Below are 24401 nucleotides of genomic sequence, written 5' to 3'. Positions count from 1 at the left end.
TGTTTTGTTTTGTTAGATAGGAGTTGTGACTTCTTATTTGACACATTAAACACTGAAACATTGCTTTATGAGCTATCAAGGTTAACAAAAGTCATTTGAAAAGTGGTTGTTCTAAGTTTTTATTGATTTGGGTCAAATAATGTCTCATACCATGTTTTCCATAATTTCTCTATGCTGTGGTGCCTGGGCTCCAAATGTATAAGCCAAGAAATACAATTATGAGTATGTTTCTGTCCATTTGTTTCAGTGTGCTGGGATTGGGGGGTGGGGGTGCAGTGTGGTATTTAAAATCTTTAAACAATTTATGCATTCTCTGGGAATTGGCAATAGATTATATTTGCTCTACGGGGTTTCTTTGGACCGTGTCTACATTGTCAGTAGGCGTGTACAGTGTTCTGCAGTGTTCTGCAGTGTTCTGCAGCAGTTCTTCCTAGGATTCCCACACAGCTGATCTGAAAGTTGGTCTTCATCATCCTCCAGATGTTTTCTTATTTCTTCTTCCTCACAAGAAGCCACACCATTTAGAGTCAAATTTCCTGTGCCATCTGGAGCAGCTAGGTGGCACTGAATATAGGAATTGAAAACTTGAGCTGCATGTTGGATAAAAATGTTTGTCATCTTGGATCCAAGTTAAGAGGACTCTAGCAATTTGCCATATATCTCCTTGTATACCATGTCATCTTTATCAAAACTTCTTCCAAAGAACACTTAACCCAAAGAGTAAGTGAGGTGTGTGAGGCAGTTAACAAAAAAGAGAAGTTCATTTGGAATGACATTTAAAACATCTGGAGGGTATACAGTTATGAAGTTGCCAATTAATACTGGAGAATTCCACAACTTCCAAATCTTGTATTTCAATTTCATTGATAGTATTCAGTGATCCTTCAATAATCAATTTGTGATCTTACATGGGGAATAAAGGTCCATGAAGAGATGCTAACTGTGCACACCATTGCAGAGAATCTTGTGTTATAGCTGAAAAAAATCTTTGATTTTCCATGTACTGTGAGGAAAAGCTTTATACGTCTATTGCCCAGAAGAGTCTCCTGCCTGGGCTCTGTTGGCTTTGCCAACACATTTGGGAGGATTCAAATATAGCTATATAGTGTCTGCCCAAATTTGGAGGAAAAGAGATCGAGCTAAATGCCTGATTGCCAAGTACAAGGTAACTGAAATATTCAAGGTGTCTGAGTATTGAGGTTGCTTCCCCTGATGAACTCCTGCAGAACTTCAATAATTAACATGTAGATGTGACAAAGGTTTTTTTCCTGAAATACTTTTCTGTAGTTGTCCTGGAATTCCATACTCAGTCCAATGTTGCTCATGGAATTTGAACATGAAGATTCACTCAAAGTATAGTTAAAACAGCCCATAGTTTGCATAGTGGGATTGCCACTACTTATCCACTGGGCGACTTCATGAAAAATGCTTTTTCAGTTAACTGATTTATCTAATGATCCTCATTTTATAATTAATGCCACTGCAGATAGAATTTGTTATCAAATGTACTTTCGGAGGTTAGGCCTTTACAAAGGCATAGGTTAACAGAAATGTTCACAGTGACTTGATGCTACCTTTTTACAAAAGAATCCACTCTCAAACAACTGCTTCCAGCATGGATGGGGTAGCTTAAAAGAGAACATAGCCCATTTTGCTTTCTGTTTTGTTTTTGTTTTTTAATCTAGTGACCTTGCTTTAGCATTACAAAGAGGTTAGTCTGTCTCAAAACAGACCTCAGACAAGTGACACCTAGTATAATTTTCAAAAATTTTCCTCCCTCTCTTCAACTGTATGAAAATATGCTGGCAAACTGTTAATCTAGACTCTGATTGCCTAAGCCACAGGAATATGTGCTGTGTACCCTGACATTGTTCATTACTGACCCGGAAAGGTCAGGCCATCAGAACACTGGACGCATTCTCCTGCTGAGAAATGAATTTTAGAGCTACGCTGCAGCCATGATTTTCTTTCCTCAATGACGCACCATGCACTGCATTATGGGAGTGGGTGCCAGGGCTGACCTATGACGCTCACACCACCAACCTCACAGGCTAACAGAGGCTGTCCTAGCTGGCATTCCTGTGGTTTGTGCAGTCCTGATGACCTGCCTGGCTTCTGACTCTGGGGCACAGATAATTGAGCTGCCTTGCTGGGGAGAAAGAGACAGGTTGTCTAAGGACTGTGCTAGGAGAGGCCATGGTGGTTTGCTCAGGCAATGGCCAATGGCCCCTATGAACTGTTTTCATCCAATTCATTTCTAAGGAAATTGAAGCTTAGATAGATGAAATGATTTGCTCTGGGAACATGTTAAAACTTAAAATCGGGGCATCTTGGTGGCTCAGTGGGTTAACAGTCTGCTTTTGGCTCAGGTCATGATCCCAGAGTCCTGGGATCAAGACCCCTCCACCCCCATCACGGACTCTTTGATCAGCTGGGAGTGTGCTTCTCCATTTGTCCCTCCCTTCCACTCATGCTCTTTCTCGGCTTTCTCTGTCTCTCTCTCAAATAAATAAATAAATAATCTTTAGAAAAAAACAAAAACAAAAACAAACAAACAAACAAAAAAACCAAAAAAACTTAAATACAAACTTGAGATATGTTTGACTCCAGCACCTAGATTCCTTGATTAATCTGTTTCTCAAATAACAGCCCACCTCATCTGAAGGGATTTTAGGATTTTCAAAACTTGCTTCAAATTCTTCTTTTACAATTAGCCCTGTTTTCCAAACATGTGAGTTTCTGATTTCAGGTATAAAAATTACAAAAACACACAATTGTTACTTGGATAAAAAATCCCTTATAACCCCATTCTTTACTGACGAGGCAATATGTAGTTTATTTTTTAAACATTTATTTATTTATTTGAGACAGAGCGAGAGAGAGTGTGTGCATGAGGGGCAGCATGGGAGTGGGTAGATGGAGGGGAGAACCTCCAGCAGACTCCCACTGAGGCAGAGCCCGCCTCAGGGTTCAGTCTCTCTGCTCTGAGATCAGGACCTGAACCTAAACCAAGAATGGATTGCTCAAGCACCCAACCAGCCAGGTGCCTCTAGGCAACAAGTAACTTTAAAGAAATTAAAATTATATTCTATATTCACATGGACCTTACGGAAATCAAACTTAGAACCTAAGTTTCTTGCCTCAATTGCCCGTATTCTGGTTAATAACAACAATAACAAAGATACTACAAACACAGGTAAGTATAATAAGGCAAATTACTTAATTTAGCTAAAAAATAATGATTGTATAAAATAGTGGGTGACCCATCTCACCTTAGACTTAGAAAGGTTCTTTACAGATTATTACATTAGGAGAGACATAGAAAAATGTTACTATGGCTCAGTGATATAACCTGACCTAGGCTACCTGTGTGGAGAGACTATTCCTCCTCTCCACACACCTACCACAGGTGGGTGTGAAGGCAGATGAAGCAACTGGCTACTCAGGCTGGACTTGACCACACCAATGGCTGAGAGGATCAGTATCTTAGCACACCTATAACCCAGTTGATAAATATTCAATTTGCTTTTTGTATGAGTACATGGTTTATTAAAATATTAATATTCTGGGGCACCTGGGTGGCTCAGTGGGTTAAGCCGCTGCCTTCGGCTCAGGTCATGATCTCAGGGTCCTGGGATCGAGTCCCGCATCGGGCTCTCTGCTCAGCAGGGAGCCTGCTTCTCTCTCTCACTCTCTGCCTGCCTCTCTGCCTACTTGTGATCTCTCTCTGTCAAATAAATAAATAAAATCTTTAAAAAAAAATTAATATTCTTCTACTCCAGTTGGTAGTCTGTTTCCCAAATCCCCTGAGTGCCCCTCCTACCAAACTGGTCTTTCCAATTCCAGATATCTACAATGCTCTATCATGCAGAAACAAAAGGTAAATCCTAGGCAGTAGCATACTTCCAGGACTGTTTCCTTGTTCATCCTCTGCCTATAACCCAGCATTGTGTCCTGACACAGTGGTTAGACTGTGCAGTCCTATAAAGATTTTTGATTATTTATTTTGAATTCCTATTAGTCATTCTGATGTATGAATTTATTAGCTAACCATTTAATATCTCTTATTAATATAATAATATAGTTATAAAATATGATGCATAAGATTTTTAAATCAATTATTACAGTAAAATTTGTACATGTACAGTCAGTGGTGGGAAGAATGTGTTGTTTCGAACAACAAGCTATAGAACTAGACAAATATAGTTTTGAATATTGCTTCTATACTTGGCTAAGTCTAAGGTGATGGAAGCCCTGTAAGATTCCATTGCTTCATTTATGAAATGGAGGTAATCTTAAAAACCCCTTTCTTCATCCCCAACACCTATGTTTCCTAGTGGATCCTACACCAGAAGTTTACTATGTGATACCTAACATTTTAAATCTGAATGGAATCTTATGCATTTCCCTTTATTTTTCATTTAAACTTTTTTTTTTAGTATTTAAAATTCCTCTCAATGAAAGTATATTATAAGTGTCTCCCTGGGGAAAATCTAACTTTTAGTATTGCTTATAGAACATTTCAGAAGAAACTTCATGTTCTTTAAAAGCTCATGTTCCTCAGAATGTGAGATTGATGTATTTATAGTGGACAAAGTACATATTTCATTCTCCTTTAAATCTTTTGTGCAATAAAAAGGGGGAGAAAATTATGTACGCTCAATTAGATGTGGAGAGTCTTCCATTGAAGTGTTTTTGGTGGATACTTATCATGAATGGTTATTCTGAATAATATTAGGGCAAAACTAGTGATGATATTATCCAATGGGAAAATAATAAGCTAGATCAAATTTTACATTGTTATATTATGTCATACTATTTCTGTAAATTCCAGTAAAATATAATGTCATTATGTTCTTGATCTTTTCAGTATATTTAGGAAAAAATGTTGATGCTCATGAAATGTCTCTTCAACATGTACCATAGAAAAGGGCACAAAGCTTTTGTTACTAAGATGTTTCTGTTGTAAATATTATATGGTCAAAAATATAAACATTTGATATTTTTAGGGTATGACCTGATAAAATTGCTTACACACTAGAAGAAATTATTTAAATTTCAAAAAGTATGTCTTTAATTAAAGAAAAATCCTAAGAAGGCAACAAATAGAGTACAGATAGTAACTTAAATGGTACAGATAGGATTAAATTTGTAGAGAAATCATTAAAGGAAAGCAAAAATAATAAAAACTGTAAAGAGAGTTTTTGAATCATTTTTAAATGGACTTAAGATAAGTAAGCTTTAATGCAGTTTTAAATTCCTTATTTGATTTGGGTTAAATGAAGCCAAATACAGGTTGCCGTAATAGGGTAATTAGAGGTTTCTTTAGAAGTTTTCTGGAAAGAAACCAGTTGTAATGATGGGTAAGTGATTGATATCAAAACTGATTCTATGTCTAGAATGCCTAGATGCCTAGAGATTAAAGGAAACATGTTTTGGAAAAAGAAATCTGAGCTGAGGTCAAGAGATAAGTGAGAACATCGGATGTAGAGCTGCCTAGAACTTAGATTTGGGAGTTACAGAATGGGAGATGGTGTTGAAAAGGGAAAATGAAGTTGGATAAGTAATTGAACAGGAACACAAAAGTAAATGAAGTATCTCAAAAACATGTTGGTCAGTTTGATTTTAAGTAAGAAAGAAAGAGATGCTATTCCAGTACCAGCGGAACACCATGAGCAAATTTGCTTTGTGGCTGAAGGAGGAGAATATATCAAGGGAAGTAAGACCGGAGGCTGCAGGACAAAATAGAAGGTAATTGTGGGAATTTGGGTAGTTTAATGTCAAACTAAGCTGTAGTATTTGCTGTGGGCAGTAGGAATAGAGTTTGGAGCGAAACTTTAGAAAACAATGAATTGCACTTAGCTACTGCTTAGAAGAAGAGGTCTAGGGGAAGGGAATGAAAAAAGATTCTTAAAAATCTAAGGTCCATTCCAAAAGAATGGCCTCTTTTCATTACTATCATTTGGGTCATTCATTTTAAAAAGAGCTTAACTGGCATCTCATTGTTGGCTTAATTTGCATTTTCTTGTTCTGACTTTAATAGAACATCAAAGAACACAGAGATAGAACATTCTCCAAAATGTCTATCAGTTGTTTTTATTATTTCATAATATGAAATCCTCCCCTGTTTATCAGTGAATGTCTGGAGAGGAGAAAAGATGATATAATCACATATTTAAAGATATCTATTTTTTATTAAATTACCTGTGACTGTTTTCCCAATACTATTATTCTAAATTTATATTTTATTTTTTATCTAATTTTCCTTAGATAATCTAAGTAATCTTTAATTTCAGATTTTTAAAATCATATCTAACTGAAAAAAATCCCCTGTTTCAATTTATTTTAACTATTTCATTAAAAAAAATAGAGGAATATATATTAAGCACCCATTATGTACCTGTAACTGTGTTGGGTCTTTAGAAGACTATTTTTACTCCTAAATAAGAATTTATGCACAGAGTACCCCATCTTTTTCCTATCATGGCAATATTAAAAATACTTTCGTCTTGACATTTAATGCATTTAATTAAAGTCATCACTATTTTTTCTAACCACTACTCCAGGCTCATGGAAAGCTAGTAATAAAATAGCTTTTACTCAGTAACTATAGTTACTCTACTAGAACTGTAGTTCGTATTTAAACCATATGTACTTATTTCAGTCTTTTACATAGTTTCTGATGTTGATGACCAAACCTTCTGAAGCATAATGTTCACTATCAGTGACATCAAGTTTTGATTTATCTCCCTGTGAAACAGAAAAAGAAAAGAACTTTCAAGGAGTCCTGTGTATCTGAGAATTCTTTTGCCTTCTTAAATGTTTGACAAACTAATTGCTGGTAAGAGTCTTGATTAAAATATTCAAGTCAAATTGCTATAGACATTTCTCTGATTTAGTAACGCTTAGGCTTTTTGGTTTTTGAGAGTAACAATAACCAAAGAAAGACTCAGATTCAGCTAACTTAAATAAACAAAGGAAAGAGGATTTATATAAAAGATGGTGAAATACCTAAAGCTTAACATTCAGGTCTTAGGAAAGATCATAGCTCAGGGCAACACTGGGAATGCCAGCAGGAGTTCGGGCTGTCTCACTAAGGTAAAGCCTTAAAATAATGTGATTTAATAAATCTTCAGCCTCTGTATTATAGATTAATATTCACAGAAGTGCATGTTATCTGAGTGTCAGGGGTAGGAGATATTTTGATTGAGCCAGTTTGCATTGTGTACTGCCTCTGCCTGTTGTCATAGAGATTGGGATCTCTTCCTAGAAGAAGAAGGGGTAATGAGAAGGCAAAAACAATAGAATTTTTTTTTAACATACCCTGCCTGTCCAAAGTCTTAGGCAAGTACTTACTCACTCTTTTATCTGTATAACGATTCTTAAAATGTTCCTGTTTTACATAGTGTGTCTGATAATTAAAAAATAATCTCATTCCATTTATAGTAGGAGAAAACCAAAAGTGATTTTTGGCTAATGCTTCCAAAGATGACACTTGTGTTCTCTGGGTTATGTTTGTTTTTTGGGTTCCTCTGTCATTATAGCATCTCAGTATTCTTTGATCTATGGACCAAATCAACCAAGACACTCTGTGTTTAATAGTGAACAAAAGCAAGAAAAAGGAAGTATACGTAAAAGAGTAAGTAATGCTGCAAATGATCATGGGAAGTAAACTTGTCGCTGGTTTTTTTTTTTAATTTCTCTTTCATATATTTTTATCTTTGGCCAGAATATTCTCAGGTCACATTTATTTTTTTGCCTTGTGAGTAGAACTAAGTTTTCTATCCCTTGTTAATTGGAGTCTCTGTGGATCCTATTACATTTTCTTATTTAATATTTATTAGTAGGCTTATTATTACGTGGAAACATTCCAGAGTACTACTTCGATTCTACTCATATTTCTGTAGCAAAATCTCTATTTCTCTTTGATTATCAGGTCAGTCATTCTAGTAAAATATGTAACCCTGTCTAGGAGAATTTAGAAGATATGTTTGTAGAAGTATCATTTTGGTGGATTAAAAATAAACAAATACATATAAGTTATATATAATTATAATTATATGTATATGTATAATTTATTTATATGTTTATTTATACATATATGTATAACTTATATATAATTATATAATATATATTAAATAAATAAAACATATATGTGTATATATACATATATAATTTATATATTATATATATAATTTATATATATGTAAAACATATATATGTGTGTGTATATATATATATAAAACATATATATATATATAAAAAACACTGTGGGCGCCTGGGTGGCTCAGTGGGTTAAGCCGCTGCCTTCGGCTCAGGTCATGATCTCAGGGTCCTGGGATCGAGTCCCGCATCGGGCTCTCTGCTCAGCGGGGAGCCTGCTTCCTCCTCTCTCCCTCTCTGCCTGCCTCTCTGCCTACTTGTGATCTTTCTCTGTCAAATAAATAAATAAAATCTTTAAAAAAAAAAAAAAAAAAAACAAACACTGTAAGCCATCATCCTACAGTGCAAGAAACAAGATTTTGAGATGTGATATTACGGGTAAGAGTAAAAAGTACCAAAACCTTCTTCGAACTTTATTTTCTGGATTTATCTATTCATAGATTTAGCATTCTGCTTAAGAAAAAGAGAGCAACACATATTTGTCATGGATTTAGATTATAAACATGATTATGCAGAAAAGCCAACTTCATAGGGTGTTGTGTCTCCTGGAACTATAGCTGAATCTGCATTAATTTTTTTAAATAAAACCAGTCATTTATGTTATTGGAGTAGTAGGATGATCGGTTTCAAAACATTGCGTCTTTTATTTCAACTGGAGATAGTTCTTGTGGAAAAGAATGATAATTTTTGAAGAATTTAGTTAGTCCAAGGTTGGAGGTTCCTGAGCAAGCATGCTTATAGTCTGAAAATAAAATCCACATCTACAATAAGTTTTTGTCTGATAAAAGAAAAAAAAAATCTTTACCACAACCCCCAGTCATGAAAGGGTTCTAAGGTAAGAACCTTGAGGCCACCATTTAGCTGCTGTTCCCCTGAAATGTGAAGACATATTGAGAAATAAAATAATTATTTTTGGTAGTAACTGCACATTCATAAGTGTCTGTGGCTAGGTCATCTTATGAAGAGGAAGGTTACATTTTGAAGTTCCTTCTTGGCACCACAAACATTTTAATCATAAGCTCAGTCTTCAAATTTTGGTCTATTTTGGAAAGAAGATAGCTGATATTTAAAAAGTCTATACACCTGATTATGAAAGTATTTTTCTACAGTAGGAACAAATGTGTTTTCATGTTCTGGGCCTACTCCTAGAGGTTCTACTACAGGGCTCTTCCAAAAAATTTCTTGAGATTAATTATTTACTGAAGTGATTTGTTTTTTTTTATTTGATAATAACATACATTCATAAAAGTACATAAACCATCTGGGCACAGCTCAATGAATTTTCACAAACTGGGCACATCTGTACAAGTAGCACTGAGATCATAAAATAAAACATTGCACATATTTCCCTAATATATTTTTTTTCTGGTTTCAATACCCACAAGAATACCAACCCTTCTGATTTCTATTACCATAGATTAATTTTGTTTGGTTTTGAACTTTCTATAATTGAAGTCTTTTTTTTTTAACTTTGTTTTTTTAAGATTTTTATTTAAAATCCAGTTAGTTAACATAGAGTATAAGATTAATTTCGTGTGTATAGTGTAGTGGTTCAACACTTCCATATATCACCCAGTGCTCATCACAGCAAGTGCATGCCTTAATTCTCTTTACCTAGTTTACCCATCCCTCTACCCACCTCCCCTCTGGTAACCATCAGTTTGTTTCTTATAGTTAAAAGTCTGTTTCTTGGTTTGCTTCCCTCTCTCCACCCACCCCCCAATTTATTCATTTGTTTTGTTTCTTAAATTCCACATGTGAGTGAAATACATAGAAATGACCTTCTCTGATTTAATATAATACTCTAGCTCCATCCATGTTGTTGCAAATTACAAGATTTCATTCTTTTATGGTTGAGTAATCTATTCCTCATTCTCTGGGCCCTTGGGCTGTTTCTGTGATTTGGCTATTTTTGTTTTGCTGTGTGTGTGTGTGTGCGTGTGTGTGTGCGCGCCCACGCATGCACACTCACATGCCTGGATTCTTTAGCTCAATATTATATTTGTGAGAATTATCTATATTGTTTTTAGTGACCAACTATTTAATCCTTTTCTCTTCAAATTATCCAACTTAACCATTATGCAATGCCCAGAAATCAACATACTGTTTTATTCCAGGCACCACTCATTTTAAACTTAGTAAATGTCCATTCAAAATTCTACTTCTTAAGAGAATTTTCCTTTTCCACTTATGGTCTAGGCCACTCCTAAAACAGAAATTCAAAGTTGTCCATTTCTGAGTAATGACAACTTACAGAATAGAACATGTATGTATATATTATTTTTTATATTTATAATTTTACATTTTTGTTCATACAGTTATTAGTTATCCCTTATAATTTGAGTTTGATGATAGGGGTGGTCCTCTGAGAGGAGATGGTATACTGAGACTGTGATAAACCTATTCATATAATTCACTTGGTACCTTCAGAGAAGGGGTAAAGGCTTTCATATATATATTGGCACATAATGGTGGAATACTTCGGGTCATACCCAAATGTATGGTTAGACAGATTGAAAAGCACTGAGAACATGATGGACTTGGGTGTACCAAGTCAACATATTCAATTTTCCCCTGAAGGACCAAGTATTATTTTTACATTTTTTACTTGTTTGTTTTGTTTTTTGAAATTAGAATACTTAGGATTGTTAAAGATGAGTATTTTTTTTTTTTTTAAAACCCAGATCTCAGGATTAGCTGCTGTCATACTCTTATCAGTGTGTCCTCCTCAATATTGCTCTGTCATCAACACTTCTATCAGCATTAGATCGTTAGGTCATGAAGAAAGAGTGGTAGAGGGGCTGATGCTATAGCCTTGACCAGCTAATTTGTTTTCTTTTTCTTTGAACTTTAGTAAACAATGAAGGATTTTCAAATAACAGTGTACATGGTAACAGTAGAATGACTTTTTTGGATGTAGGTTTAAGAAACAACACCGCTTTCACTTTAGAGGAAAAATGCAAACATGCAGAGGTCTGCCGAATTCCCACATGTTACATAAATGCCCTGTATGATCTATCCCCCTTAGTGTGGATTGCACCTGTGAATAGGAGATCACACTACTATTATATGGCAAAACGGTGGGCCTAACCTAATCAAGAGAGTCATATAAAACCAGGATCAAAAAGTAAAATGAAAAAATATATATATAAAATAAAAATAGAGTGCTTTTCAGCTGAATGCAAAGAGGGATATCTGACAGATATTCATGTGCTGGCCTGAAGGAAAACAATATCCAGGTTGGGAAGCCATGTGGAAAAGCATTGTCAGTGGCCTCTGGATACTGTAACTGACTGACATCTAACAAGAAAACAAGGACAGCAATCATACAGCTAGAAGAGATGACTTCTACTGAAAAACTGAGCTCTTCAGAAGTTGACCATGAGACTTAAGATGAGAATCACAGAACAGTCTGGTCTCTTTCATTTCAGCCTGGTAAGATACTAAGCAGGAGATCCAGAAAAGCTGTTCCTAGACTCCTCACTCATGGAAATTGTCAGATAATAAGTTTGTGTTTTTTAAGCTTTTAGGTTTGTGTTATTTTGTCACACAACAACACAAAACTAGAAAACATGCTCCAGACCATTGAGAGTACTTACATTTTCAAGAAATATATTTTCCTTTATCTTTTAGGTGTGTTTTTATTAGGGCATAATGGGAATTTGTTAATCCAACTGTTACTATTCGTTATTTATAGTGAATAAATGCCCAGCTTGACATCAGACTGCCTGGGGCTGAATCCCACTCAGCTGCTTCTCAGCTATGACAGGGGGACACCTTACTTAATAGCCCTGTGATACTTTATCCCCAATTAAAATTTAAAAATATTAACTTTTCCATAAGGTTTATACTAAGAATTAGCTGAGTATATTAAACATGCAAATGAATATTTGTTAGTGCTATTGTTGTTATTATAGCTTCAGGTTCTATGAACATGATATCAACAATATCGTGGAATAATATGACATCTTACAAGATGGTGAATCAGATAATGTTGCTGAAAACTCTATTACGGCACAGAACTAGAGGGCTGAAATATCTCAGAAACAGAATATCTCAGAGGCAGTTCCTGCCAGGTGAACACAACCTACTTTATTTAAATTTGTGTTCCACTGAAAATGTAATTGCTAGATCAATAAAAGCATAGTAGTTGCCAGGGCATATATTTGCAGGCTTTAATAAGTAGAATATATCTGGATAGCAGGCACAGTTGGATTTATTAAATAAGTTCACAGTAATTGATTATCAAAGATTTGTTAGTATTTTGCAATAATTAAAGTAGTTGAAAGAATAGTGATATGCTATGAATCACAGGGTTGGCGTCTTTCAAGTTTTTGAAGATGCAAAAATCTTTAATTCCCTCAGGGATGGAAAATAATGTCTTATTGTTCTTATTATTATGTGCATGAGTATATCCTTCCTGTCATAAGTTGACTAAACTCCAAAAGTTAAGTAGCCAATGTGGGAGAGCGACTATGTACCAAATATCCCCTTCTACCTCTACACTCAGGATTTGATAAAATGATCACATTGGATTCAGAAATTGACTGCAATTAATGGAAGACAAATTTTGTTAGAATTTAAATTATCACTTTCCACTTCACAGTACCCATTCTGTACAGTGAACTTCAATTAAAATCTGGTTTCCCAGGAATTAGTACCAGCCTGAAGCTTACATCCAATTGCCATTAAAGCTTTCTTCTTATAAGGACATAAGATAATAGAGTCCCATTTTGTTGGAGAAGGGTACAAGAAAGACTACAGGATGGCAAAGAGTATAGATATATATTTTTTTCTTTTTTTTCCATTCATGTTTTCTTAAGATATTCTTTTTTTTAATTCTCAATTTTTGTTTATTTTTTGTCTTTTTCAAAGCGTTTTTGACTCTTTATATTTGGTACATTTTCAGCTAATGAAATGTTAGAGTGTAAAGATACTGTAACAGTGACTATTATGATACTCAAATTAGGCCTTTTTGATATTTGAGCACAAATCTGAAGGAAATAAATGAGGAAACCATATGGATAACTGTGACAAGAAATGTCTGCATAGAATAGACATCTTATGCAAAGTCCTGAAGCATGTTCCAAGGAACAGCAGAAAGACCATGATGGCTTTAGTGGGTGAAGAAGCAGAATTATAAGAGATGAAATCAGATATATAATAATGGCCTAGGCTGTGTAAGGTCTTATAAACCTTTTAATAGCCTTGTACTTTTTTTTTTTTTTTCTGAAGTGCAGGAGAAACCAAACAATGGTTTTGAAAATAGGTTTGGTATAATCAAACATATTTTAATCGATCAAATGGGCTGTTGTGTATAGAATAGAATGTGGAGAGAAAGAGAATAAGAGGTTTTTGCCTCTAATCCAGCACTGAGAGAGCTAAGACTTTTTAAATTTTTGGATTAGCTACACAATCCAATTTAATTGAATACAAATGTAAGATGAACTTATTTAAAACTGAATATATAGGGCCCCTATGATGCTCATTTGGTTAAGCTACTGCCTTTGGCTCAGGTCATGATCCTGGAGTCCCAGAATCAAATCCCACATTGGGCTTCCAGCTCCACAGGGAGTCTGCTTCTCCCTCTGACCTTCTCTTCTCTCATGCTCTCTCTCACTGTCTCTCTGTCAAATAAATACATAAAATTTTTTAATGAAAAAACAAAACAAAAACCCTACCTATATATTTATATATATATAGTATTTTATACATCTAGTTTAATATATATTTATAATTTACACATATATATTTAAAACTATATATATGTAAATGATTATATAGGGTTTATTGAACGATGTCCTAGAGCAGCTCAAAGATTTAAAGAACTGATTATCTAAGACAAATACTGCAAAAGACAAAGATCAGGCAGTTTTGGAGTCTCCAAAGAGACTCTGCAGCCAGAGTCTCCAAAATTCCTCTTCGTGGTGCACTATGAATTCAGAACTTTATTCAGAGTGTCTGCTCAGGATGGAAGTTGTTGAAAGTGAAAAGCAGTGGTTCAGCTTGGGTCAGGAATACTCTCCAACCTATCACTGAGGACAGAAATGTGAGTGATCATTGTAAATGTCTTAATTATATGACATTATGATTAGGTAAATAGAGTCTGCTTTAAGGAAGAAATAGAAATCATAATACCATACCATATATATATTATAATTATTAATTGTACAGATGAGAAATTTAACAACAAAGGTACTCCTACTTTTTCTGTTTTTTAAAGATACTTCTATTTTTGAATTGGTGCTTATGAAGTTATATGTAAATATAGCATATATGAATCTTTTAACATAACTTTTTTAAAGTAAAAATTAATTTTTAAAATCTGAATATTGACAAAAAATTCTTCACAACTAATTTGTGGTTTGTTACTACCACTTTTTTTCTGTTTCAGTTTTGGGAACACCATGTTTTTTTGTTTGTTTGATATTTATCAATAGCTTTCATTATATTTTAATTTTTTTATCATTCTGTCACTTTATAATTTTTTCTATGTGTTGCTATTTCTTAAGTTTTTTAAGTTTTATATTTTTACATACTGAAGCAGTATTACAAAGACACACATCTCTCTATGGTTTCTGACAACATTGATTATATTATTGGCTGATATTTCTCATCACAGTTATATTCTGTTATGGTGAAATAAAGAGTAAATATTTGTTAGGTTATTTTTATATCCTATAATACATGCATATCAAACTTTAACACATGATCCATAAGACATAGTTTTGTTTTTTCATACTTGAATAAAAAGATGTTTATCTGGTAATAGAGAACAATCATGATATCTAGATTCTCCCAGCTCAGTTATAGTCAGTATTAGTGTCAAAAGAATTCTAGTATCTATTCATAAATCAGTAGCTTGCTTTCCAGAAAACCTGCCTATAAACCCAACAGAACAGATTTTGGCTATTGACAGTTTCCTTAGCTAGTGCTATCAGTATTGGCTAATTATTAAATTATCTCAGGTTGTCTTTATGGTCAGTTTTTATTTCTTTGGCCTCAGAATTGATAGAAGTTTATTTTTCCTATTTATAGGATTTTTCTGGGAAGTAAAAAGATACATTTAGAGAATGGGTTTCAAAACCTTGCCCATAAGTTGTCTTTAGTTCTCTTATGAGCATTTTCCTTTTATACCATGAAAATAAATTAAGAATTGTAAAATCTGTTTGATCTGTTGATTGAATAGTATAGCAGACTTATATGTAGTAGTCTTACATGGCAAAACCACTGGATTAGCTTCCAGGAGCAATTATCATTTCTTCTCCCCAAGTACAAATATAAAAACATAGAAAAATATAGTTTTCTGAAGTAGATGTATTTTAGGCATGAAGAAAGAAGACAAGTCAAGACTTGAGGAATGAGGATCCCAAATAGTAAGGAAACAGACTGAGGTGAGCCTAGCATCCTATGACAATTTCCCTCAAGGTATTTGTCAATTAAATGTGGCATGGTGCTAAGTGGATAAAAAATTGATCAGGAAGTAATACACAGCAATTGAGGAACTTAGTTGAGCTTTCAATAGCCTCTTAGGACAAAGACAAACTTAGTGTTCATGATTATATTCAAATGTTGGTTGCACTTGATTTTTGACAGAAAGAAAGTACATTGAAGTGGTTCCAAATTTCTTTACTACCTTTTCCTCAAGGCATTATCCAATTCATAAACATCCAAGGAAGTAAGAAGCAATCTAGAAACAACAACTAAGATGATGCATGGGCCTAGTTAGATAAAAATTAGAGGTTAAACCAAGGAGAAAAAGTCTTGTTAAAAATCCCAAGTAAAGCCCTAGAGGAACATAGTAGGAGCAAACACAAATAAGAAATAAACCAACTTTCAAAACAATTTTACTTCAGATTGAAAAGAGATATATCCCCACTCTAATTGGTTACTATAAGTAAAAATAAATATTCTCTGAAAGATGACAATTCAGTTAAGCTTCAAATTAACTATATAATTTAATATACACAGTGCTTAGCATACAACAAAATGACTTTCAGGAATGGTAGGGGATGGGGTCAAATTTATAAAATATAAAAGAAAAAATAGACTTGCAGGTAACCCAGTATTGGAATTATTAAAATACTTAATATGTGAAGAAAATGGGATCAAGGTATAATGTTCATGGCTGAGCTAAAAAAAAAAAAGAAAAAAAAATTCAAGTGATAATTCTAAAACTGGAAAAAAATTATGTAAAATTAAAAGCTAAAGAAAAAGCTTAACAACAAATTAGAAACAGCAAAAAAAGAGGATTATAGTGTCAGTATATATGATGATGAACAATTTTTAGATGGATACATGGATGTAAAATAAGGAAAAGAAGAAGTTGAATATAAGAAACATAGTATTAACATTTGTTTGGAAACCCAGAAGGATAGAAGCAAGTATATGGGCAGTGGCAATATGAGAAAAGAAACTAAACTAAATTTTCTGAAAGTGATGAAAGATATTAAACCACAGAATCAAAAAGCTTTATAAATCTTAGGTGAAATAAATACAAAGAAAACACGTCTAAACCTATCATAGAAAAATACCAAAAAAGGGAAACTAAGCAGCTGGCTTAAGAGAAAAAAAAGAAAAAGAAAAAGACATATTTAACAGAACAACAATAAGATAGAGAGGTATCAGTTCAACAGAAACATTAGAAGAAATAAAAGAAGTATCTTTAAAAAAATAAGAGCTAAAGCTTCTAATGAATTTGCATTGTCTGGGAAATAATAGCTATACCGCTTTATAGTTGACTGCTCTAACGCAAAGATTTTTGTTATAATTTCTAGGATTCTAAAGGAAGAATAAAATAATCCAATGAAAAGAGAAGAGAAAAGGACTGGTGCAAATAGCAAAACATTAGTAAGGTAGTTAATTCAAATTCAGACTTAAACATATCATTATTTACATTAAGTGTAAAACAAGTGCTCAGCTACAATATAGTAGGAATAAACAAGTAACTATCAAAATGTATTTCACTAAACAAAGTCCAACTATATGTTGTTTACAAAATAATATAAAAATATGAATACAGAAAGACTAAAAAGGGTAGAAAAAAATTGCATGCAAATATGAACCAAAAAGAAGGTGGTTTAGCTATCAGAGCAGTTTAATATCAGAGCAGACAAAAAGTATTAATAAAGATAAACTAATGGTAAAATTATTAACCAAGGAGGTAGATATAATTAATCTAAATTTTTATGTAACCAAAATATATCCTTTAAATTTATGAAGCAAAATCTGATAAAATTAGAGGAGAAATAGATAAGTTAAAAATCACAATAGAAGTTTTAAATCAGCATTCTTTAAATCTTACAGACAGACATAAGTAGGTAAGGATATAGATTGGAGATTAAAAGACTACAACTATTTGTCATGTCTGGCCAGTATCTATTTTTGTATGACCCACAAGTTAAGAATGGTATTAATATTTTTAAAGGTTGGAATAAATCAAAAGAATAATATTTTATGAAAATGAAAATTATATGAATTTCAAACAGCATCTTCTATAAAGTTTTATGGAACATAGTCATGGTCATTTATTTACATACCATCTATGCTAGCTTTCACACTACAATGACAGAATTGGATAGTTATGACAGAAACCATGCATGGTACTCATCACTTCAAATGTTGGTGTGGGGTATTATCAATTTTAATGACAGAGTTATAATTAGATTTTTCTTCATGTCTTTCAAAGCCTAATTGACATTAAATGCATATTCTATTTTCCCCAAATGTATAAAGGAAACTTCAAAAATTTTTATATTGAAATCTTATGGAATATACCCATTGATTGGGGCACCTGGGTGGCTTAATTGTGAAGTGTTTGCCTTCAGCTCAAGTCATGATTCCAGGGTCCTGGGATAGGGTCCCACATCAGTTCCTTGCTCAGCGGAAAGCCTGCTTCTCCCTCTCCTACTCCCCCTGCTTGTGTCCCCTCTCTTTCTGTGTCTTTCTCTGTCAAATAAATAAATCTTAAAAAAAAAAAAAATTGTTTGAGAATATAACCATTGATCATGGTAGAATCAAGGTAGGAAACAAATGCAAAGTGATAATTTTTTAAGTTTGTAAATTAAGCTATATGTTTCTAAAATCTTGAATCAAAGAAATAACAAGGGGTGCCTGGGTGGTTAAGTCAATTAAGCATCCAACTTAATGGGGGTTTCAAGCCCCATGTCAGACTCTGTGCTCAGTATGGAGTCTGCCTGAGATTCTCTCTCTCTGCCTCTCACCCTCCTTCCTCTCTCTCTTTCTCAAATAAACAAGTAAATAGAATTTAGAAAAAAGGAAAGAAAAAAAAATCACTATTAGTAAATGTGGCTAAATTGTGCTTAAGAAGAAATTTATAACCTTAAATATGTATAAGAAGAAAGTATAAAAAACCTAATTTAAGCATCTCTCCAAATAAGTTAAAATACAAAAGATGCATAAATTCAAAAAAACAGAAGGAAGAAAATAATAAAGATAAATATACAATAGAGGGTAATTTCTACTAAAGTTTTTATTTCTTTTAAAGATAGATAAAAAATGATAAACTCCTGACAAAAGCGATTAATATTAAAGGAGAATCATTACAGATACCAGAGTCATTAAAAATGATAGTGGATATTTGAACATTTTTATAGTAATAAATCTGAAAATTTAGATAAAACTGTTAATTATTAGAAAAACAGGACTAATGAAGAAAAACATAGTATGGTGAATACAATACCTATTAAAGAAAGTGAAACTGTTAAAAAAATCTTCTCATAAAGACAGCTCAAGGAACAAATAATTTCACTTATGATTTCAAACAAATATTAAGAAACAATAAAATCAGTTATACATAAATCCTACCATAAAAAAGAAAAAACAACAACAACAAAAAACAGAAGGAAATATTTTCTAATTCATTATGTCATACTAGCATAATCTCTAGTAGCAAATGTGACATTAACAGAAAATATATTTCTGGGGCACCTGGGTGGCTCAGTGGGTTAAAGCCTCTGCTTTTAGCTCAGGTCATGATCCCAGGGTCCTGGGATCGAGCCCCGCATCGGGCTCTCTGCTGAGCTCTCTGCTGAGCAGAGAGCCCGCTTCCCCCTCTCTCTCTGCCTGTGTCTCTGCCTGCTTGTGATCTCTGTCTGTCAAATAAATAAATAAAATCTTAAAAAAAAAAGAAAAGAAAAGATATTCCTGTTCACAGATTCACAAATACTTTTAAAAGGAACGAAGAAATCTGTCATATATAAAAAGATGATATACCACGTGAAAGTTTAATTTTGTCCCGAAATACTGTTTAATTATTAATTAATTAATATCTTTACAGTGCAATTAATTACATTAATAGATTTTATTTTATTTTTTAAAAGATTTTATTTATTTGACAGAGATCACAAGTAGACAGAGAGGCAGGCAGAGAGAGAGGGGGAAGCATGCTGAGCAGAGAGCCCGATTCATGACCTGATCTGAAGGCAGAGGATTTAACCCACTGAGCCACCCAGGTGCACCCATTAATATATTTTTAAGAATCCTGCGTTTTTCTCAATGGATATTTTAAAAGGATTTGATAAACTCTAAATTTATTTGTAATTTAAAATAACACAGCAAATCATAAATAGAGAAGAAATGTTGAAATCTAATAAATGTGAAAATCTAACAAATAACTGATTTGATGGTAAAAAATTGAGATCCTTTCTACCTGATTTCAAGAACAAGAAAAAGAATACCATTCTTATTTCTAGTCAGAATTCGACTAGAGTTATGCCATATTGTGATTTATAAAGATATATAGGTTTGGTCTTCCTCTCCATTTCTACTATAAAGCTCCTAAAATTTTGGCATTTTTGTGTTGAGGCAATTACCAAGGACCAATGATTTAATCAACCATGCCTGAGTAATGAAGTTTTCATAAAAACCCAGTAAGATAGGGTTCGGAGAGCTTCTGAGTTGGTAAGCATGTAGAGATTTGGGGAAAATGGTGTACCTGGAAAGGGCATGGAAGCTTCACACTCTTTCCCCAAACTAAATTGCTTGGTGGTGTGGGGGAAACTACTCTTCCATCAGAACCTTTAAGCTATAACAAGACAATAAAGAGGGGAACCAAAAAAAAAAAAAAAAAAAGGGAGAGAGAGAGAGAGACAATGTTCAAAAAGGAAGGAATAACACTTTTAATATTTACTATCTGGTCTTGATAGTTGTATACAAAGAAAACAAAAAAGAATTTATAGGTGAAATAACAGAATTAATAAGTATTTTTGTAAGGTAAATAGATACAAAGTCAGTATAAAAATGAATAAATATAATTTTATATCCTAACGTAATATACTTCACAGTTGCAATAGCAAGTGATGATGTTTCAATATAATTTTTAAACTTTCAAAAATCTGGGCACCTGGGTGGCTCAGTTGGTTAAGCTTCTGACTCTTGATTCCAGCTCAGGTCATGATCTCAGGTTAGGGGATTGAGCCTGGTGTGGGCATTGGGCTCCACATTCAGTGGGATGTCTGCTTCTCTTTCTCTCAAGTAAATAAAATAATCTTTGAAAAAAAAATAAAATTTTAAAGATCTGTAAATAGGAATAGTAAAAGAAGTGCAAATCCATGACAAAGAAAACTCTAAAGTGTTCCTGGGAGAAATAGAAGACTTAAATGAAGGTGAGTACCTTATACATCGAAAGATTCTTATTGAAATATATCAACTTTGCCTATTTTATCTATGGAAACAGTGCAATGCCAATTATAATCCCAGCTTTCATGGAGTGAAGTGACAAATTGATGTTACAATTCACATTCAAGTAAGTGGAAATTGTGGAATAAAAACATTCAAGAAGAAGGAAGGCGGAGCCAGGGACAGGTGTGAAGAGAGAAGAAGAAATGAAATGAGGAGGAGGAGTGAAAGAAGAAGTTTAGAGATGTACACTACCACATATAAAATCTTTTTTATAAAGTTATTGTAGTTAAGAAAGTGTCATTGGTATAGGCTTGGAAAAATGGGGAAATAAATTTGGGAGTTCAGAAACAGCCCTCTTCCAATACACAGACATTTGATTTAAGACAAAGTTGAAACTTCAGAGAAGTAGAGAAAGGAAGGTTTTCTCAACAAATGATTGCATATCCTTAGTAGGAAACAAAAAGATCCAAGCACAGCATAAAATCCAGATAGGTTTTTGTTGTTGTCGTTGTTGGTGCTGTTGTTTTATCAACATTGTGAAAAGTTGAAATACAGACATTTAGAAGAGGATTTCTCAATGGTGGCATTATTTATATTTTGGACTTGATAATTCTTCGTTGTGGGACTGCCCGTTCATTGTAGGATGTTTAGTATCATTCCTGAACTCTACTCATTAGATATCAACAGCACAAATCTCTGGGTGTGATAGCCAAAATTGTCTCCAGATATTGCCAAATGTACCCAGAGGGGTGTGTGTGTGTGTGTGTGCGCGCGCGTGCGTGCGTGCACGTGAAAGAGTGAGTGAGAGAGAGAGAGATAATGGCTCTTTAAGAACCACTGATCTAGAAGATAAGATGGGAAATTCCTCTTTTTTTTTTTAAAGATTTTATTTATTTATTTGACAGACAGAGATCACATGTAGGCAGAGAGGCAGGCAGAGAGAGAGGAGGAAGCAGGCTCCCTGCGGATCCCAGGACCCTGGGATCATGACCAGAGTTGAAGGCAGAGGCTTTAAACCCCTGAGCCACCCAGGTGCCCCGGGAAATTACTCTTAATAGTAATTTCCTATATTTATGTACCTTATATTAGGGAACATTGTATTTGGGTAAAAAACATTAATGAGAAAGATTGTCAAACTGTAGTACATTGAATTTAAAAATCTGTTCCTCAAAAAAAACCCTTTGAGTGACTATGTTAGCTACAAAATCAAAGAAAGCATTAATAATACATATAAAAGAAAGAATATATAACAAGATTACATAAAGAATGTCTATAAATAAATTGGGAAAAGAAAGATAACACTATCTCCTTCCCTCCACTATAGATTTATAAATACACAAAGCCTAGTGCCCAATAAATTATATGCTTGGTTAAATGCCCAATAAGTCACAAATTATGCTAAAGTGTTTCAACCTCATTATTAATGAAATAAATATAAATTAAAACCAAAATGAGATATCACTATATACTCACAAGAGTGACTATAATTTAATAAGACTGACAACACCAAATGTAGACAGGGTTAGAAACAAATGATGTCATATAATGCTGGTGGGAGAATAAATTAATACAATGGCTTTGGAAATCTTTTTGGCAATATCTACTTAGGCTGATCTTATAACTTAGCAGTTTTACTCCTCGTCTTACAAACAACACAATGCTTATAAATGGGTACCAAAATTTATGTACAAGAATTTTCAAAGCAGCATTATTCATAATATTTAAAACTAGGAAAACCTGAAATGTCCATCAATGATAAAATGAAAAAATAAATAAGTGTATGTTTAATTAATAGAATATACTTCAGCAATTAAAATGAATTAAATTCTGATAAATTCAATAATAAGAATAAATCTCACAAACATAATGGTTGTCAAAAATAATTTTTCTCTGAAGGACTGTGATTGGGTTGGGTAGGTGGTAGTATAGTAGGTATGAGGGGAAATGAGGGTGGATTCTGGAAAGCTGGCATTTTTCTCTGTTTTATCCCTATTCAGTGATTACATAAATATATTCACTTAGTATATGTTCATTGAGCTGTATATTTAACATTGTTTCATTTTCTATATATATATATTGTACTCAACTAAGAAAGTTCATTAAAAGTGGCCATGGAACACCATGCAAACTTTAAGATGAAATAAAGCACATTTTATAGAAAGTCACCAAGAAATTTTACTGATAATGACATACAAATGTATAAAAGATCTATTTTGAATAAAAAAGAGTTTTGTATTTGCACATATAAATGTGGATAAATAGAGTAGTAATTACTAAAAAGAGGTATAATAAAAATGTTAAGTCTATTTCTGAGGAATTGAGTGCAAATAAAGATGAAGGAAGAATATACTTTTTTGTGCTTTGAATTTATTTTAGGTTTTTGATTTTTAAAATGTATCTAATTTTTAGTGAAATTTTTAATTTATAACTTGTATATTGAAAAGGGACTGAGGGAGGCACTAGGGTGGCTCAGTCTGTTAAGCATCTGCCTTCTGCTCCAGTTGTGATCTCAGGGTCCTGGGATAAATCAAACCCCATGTTGGGCTCTCTGCTCAGTGAGGAGTCAATTTTCCCTCCTCTCTCTCTCTTTCTCTCAAATAAGTAAATAAAATCCTAAAAAGAAAAAATAAATAAATAAAAGGGACTGGGATAGATATTCAACAGAACCAACATAATTGCTGAGAGGACTTAATATAGAGACAATTGTTAACTAGATTTATCTCTAAAAAGAAATAGTGGAAAGCATAATTGAATGCCCAGAGTAAGTTCTCAGTGGTACTGGATATTCACTGGCTATAAAATAATTATCATCAATGCATTTTGGGCTCATCTGATACCAGAGAAAAGAGACATTCTTGTTTGCCTTTTTTCAAAGTCACATCTAATAAGAGATGTGACTCTAATAAGAGATGTGACTTCCATTGTTTCTGCTGCAATTATTATAACCTTGAAAACATATGTTCAACAGATGAAAATGGAAAAGATAGAGGCTGCAACACTTTTTTTTTTTTTTTAAAGATTTTATTTATTTGACAGAGAGAGATCACAAGTAGGCAGAGAGGCAGGCAGAGAGAGAGGAGGAAGCAGGCTCCCGGCTGAGCAGAAAGCCTGATGCGGGACTTGATCCCAGGACCCTGAGATCATGACCTGAGCCGAAGGCAGCGGCTTAACCCACTGAGCCACCCAGGTGCCCCAACACTTTTAAAGCTATATTTTTTCTTACTAATATATCTTTAAGTTTCATTATTGAAATACATAGAAACAAAGTTCTCGACTTTTGCTACTTAGTTGCATCAAAAAGTCTAATACACAGGTTGATAAGGAAATAATTTTCTAAACCCAGAATTCCTGGTTGACTCCTTTAGATTTTAAATTTCAACTCTATTGCCATGGTTCTGACTCTAAGAATTAAGGACACATTAAATTAATAAATTATATACTCTATTAAATTGTTATCACTTTAGTTCTTAAAACTTCATGTCTACTGAGCTATTTCAGGATTTGGTGTTCTTAATCATTTTTTAGAACATGTATTTTGGTCTAGGTGTTCTAAATTAAAGCAGTTCTTTTTAAATAAATAAAAAATATTTAATTCA

General features: G+C 33.5%; 1 pseudogene; it reads right to left on the bottom strand.

Moving 5' to 3' along the window:
• Nucleotides 1-374: 374 nt before the first annotated feature.
• LOC116582372 overlaps nucleotides 375-24401 on the bottom strand; it is a 46017-nt pseudogene continuing 21990 nt past the window's right edge.

This window comes from Mustela erminea, chromosome 2 (genome assembly GCF_009829155.1).
Source record: "Mustela erminea isolate mMusErm1 chromosome 2, mMusErm1.Pri, whole genome shotgun sequence".
NCBI classification, from domain to species: Eukaryota; Metazoa; Chordata; class Mammalia; order Carnivora; family Mustelidae; genus Mustela; species Mustela erminea.
The sequence above is the reverse complement of the archived record's forward strand: the minus strand, read 5'-3'. Positions and strand labels throughout refer to the sequence as shown.